At 41.2% G+C, this 3,421-nt stretch overlaps 1 non-coding gene across 1 annotated transcript; it reads right to left on the minus strand.

Moving 5' to 3' along the window:
* Nucleotides 1-483: 483 nt before the first annotated feature.
* LOC127090163 (small nucleolar RNA R71) lies at nucleotides 484-590 on the minus strand. Its single transcript, XR_007791692.1, has one exon. It is a non-coding gene; the product is annotated as a small nucleolar RNA R71 (small nucleolar RNA).
* Between the last annotated feature and the right edge of the window lie 2,831 nt (nucleotides 591-3,421).

Here is a 3,421-nt window from a genome sequence, read left to right on the forward strand (position 1 = left end):
ATGCGAAGAACCCGTAGTACCATAAATTTAGTAGATCCTTTAGCGGAACCTGAACGTTACACTCGTACACGCCTCTTACTCATCCGAATTAAGAAAGTTATGGCCGAGAATCGCGACCGGATACCTCTTAAGGAATTTTCCCAACCCTCTGACGAGGAACCTAGTTCGAGTATAGTAAACCCCCTTATTCCTGCCAACAATTTCGACCTAAAACCGTCTTTGTTGCAATTAGTGTAACAAAACCAATTCACGGATCTCGCTACTGAGAACCCAAGTCAACATTTAAAAGTTTTTATCCAACTGACCGACACTTTTAAATCTAACGGCGCTTCACCGGATGCGATCCGTTTGAGATTATTTCCCTTCTCCCTCAGGGATAGAGCACGTTCAAGGTTAGATTCACTTCCAACTAATTCAATAACTACTTGGGAAGACCTTAGGAGAGTATTCCTTGCTAGATATTTTCCCCCTAGTAAGACTGCTGTTCTTCGAAACCAAATAACTAGATTTACTCAAAACCAAGGAGAATCGCTTTTTGAAGCTTGGGAGAGATATAAAGAGCTATTAAGAGTCTGCCCACACCATGGCCTAGAGCAATGGTTGATCGTTCATACCTTCTACAATGGACTCCATTATAACACCAAGATGAGCATCGACGCTGACGTTGGTGGCGCGCTGATGAACAAACCTTATCCTGATGCTTGTGACCTAATTAAGGATATGGCCCAAACCATTACCAATGGGGAACTGAACGAGCATCGGTAGAGAAAAGGAGAACCAAGATGGAATACATGAGGTAAGTTATCTAGACATGATGCAGGCGAAAATGGACGCTTTAGCCCTTAAGATCGAACATATGTCTACAAACACTAACACCGCAACAGTAGTCCACACAGAGTGCGAACTTTGTGGATCTAAAGGACACGAATCGGCGGAGTGTAACCTTTTGAACGACCTGAACACCGACCAATTGAATTACTCCCAAGGTAACCCATTTTCAAACACTTACAACCCTGGATGGAAGAATCATTTGAATCTCTCCTATAAAAACCAGAACCCTATCAAGAATTATGCACCTCAGAGACCACGAGGTTATCAAGCCCAAAAACCAAATCAACCTATGCAAGTTGTGCCTCAGAAGTCTAACCTTGAAAAGATCATGGAAAGCTTTATATCAGGCCAGACTCAGCAAAATAAAGAATTCCTAAACCAGAACATTCACGTAAATGAACTGATAACGCAATTAGGAACCAAGGTTGATCAGATAATCACTCACAACAAGATGCTTGAAACCCAGATCTCACAGGTAGCACAAAACCAAGCCCCACAAGCTACACATGGAGAACAATTCCCTGGACAACCTCAACCAAACCCTCGAGGGCAAGCTAACGTTATCTCGTTACGAAGTGGGAGCGCTTATGAAGGGCCTCATAACCCAGCAATGAGCGAGTCCAAAACTTCTAAAGGAAATATACCTACCAACCAAGAAGAGGAACCGGTGGAACCCGAAAAACAAACCGACCAAGAAGGAGAAGCCAAGGATAAAACTTACAAACCACCACCCCCGAACAAACCACCAATCCCATATCCACAAAGACTTAAACAAACCAAAATCAATAACCAATACCAAAAATTTATAAAAGTAATAGAAAAGCTTCATGTAGAGATTCCTTTCACCGAAGCTATCACCTAAATTCCGTCTTACGCCAAATTTCTCAAAGACATCTTAACCAACAAACGTAGGCTTGACGATCCCAAACCCTTGGAATGTAATTCTATTTCCGAGGATAAACTCGTTAAGAAGGAGAAAGACCCTGGTAGTTTTTCTATACCTTGCATTTTAGGGAGTCATGTGATCGACAAAGCTTTCCTAGACTTAGGCGCTATTGTGAGTTTAATGCCCTTAGCTGTGTGTAAAAGGTTAAACTTAGGAGAATTACAACCAACTAAGATGTCCCTCCAATTAGCCGATAGGTCTGTTAAGTATCCTGTAGGCATTTTAGAAGACATCCCAGTCAGGATCAGTCAACTTTATATCCCAACAGACTTTGTGGTCATGGATATCAAGGAAGACGACGATATCCCTATCCTTTTATGTAGACCATTCTTATCAACAGCTGAAGCTATAATAGATGTTAAAAGAGGAAAATTAACTTTCGAAGTAGGGGATGAAAAGATCGAGTTCATTCTTTCAAAATTCTTGATGGCACCAATTCTAGGAGACGCATGTTATGTGATCGATATCATAGATGAATGCATAAGGGAATTTGATCGAGAAGAACCCGTGATCGAACCATTTTCAAACCCGAATAAAAAGTATGACGAGCTAGAGGAAATGGAACCTCAAACTAACAAATGTTTGGACCTTACTCCAGACCTTTCACCAAATTCTCAAAAACCAGCTCAAGAACTTAAGGAATTGCCCAAGAACCTAAGATATGAGTTTTTGGATAAAGAAATGAACCGCCCAGTAATAGTTAGTGCCACCTTAAACCAAGACGAGACGAATCAACTCTTAAATGTTTTAAGAAGATACCCATCTGCCTTAGGGTACAACATCTCTGATTTAAAAGGTATAAGCCCATCCGTGTGTATGCATAGGATCTCGCTAGAGGAGGATTCAAAATCTTCCAGAGAATATCATAGAAGAATCAACCATGTGATGAGCGAGGTGGTAAAGAAGGAAGTCCTTAAACTGCTAGAGGTTGGTATAATCTATCAAATCTCTGATAGTAAATGGGTAAGTCATGTACATGTGGTACCCAAAAAGGGAGGCATCATAGTCGTGCAGAACGAGAAGGGCGAGCATGTAGCTAAACGTATAGAAGGCGTATGGTGTATGTGCATAGATTATAGGAAGCTCAATAAGGGAACTAGGAAAGACCATTTCCCCCTTCCATTCATAGATCAAATGCTTGAGTGTCTTGCCAGACACTCTTACTTTTGTTATCTTGATGGATATTCTGGATTTTTCCAAATACCCATACACCCCGAGGATCAAGAGAAAACAACCTTTACCTGTCCTTACGGAACGTTTGCTTACAGGCGAATGCCGTTTGGACTCTGTAATGCGCCATCTACTTTCCAATGTTGTATGATGTCAATCTTCGCAGATTATCTCGACGGAATTATGGAAGTATTTATGGACGATTACTCGGTGTGCGGGTTCGACTTTGAGAACTGTCTCATTAACCTTGAGAAAATCCTAGAGAGATGCCTAGAAGTTAACCTTGTGTTAAACTGGGAGAAGTGTCACTTTATGGTCAAAGAAGGAATAGTGTTAGGACATATAATATCTGAAAGAGGCATTGAGGTCGACCAAGCAAAGATAGAAGTTATAGAAAACCTTAACCCTCCTAAGACAGTTAGAGAAGTCCGTAGTTTTCTTGGACACGCCGGTTTCTACCGACACTTCATCAAA

The sequence above is a fragment of the Lathyrus oleraceus genome, chromosome 5 (genome assembly GCF_024323335.1).
Source record: "Lathyrus oleraceus cultivar Zhongwan6 chromosome 5, CAAS_Psat_ZW6_1.0, whole genome shotgun sequence".
Classification (NCBI taxonomy): domain Eukaryota; kingdom Viridiplantae; phylum Streptophyta; class Magnoliopsida; order Fabales; family Fabaceae; genus Lathyrus; species Lathyrus oleraceus.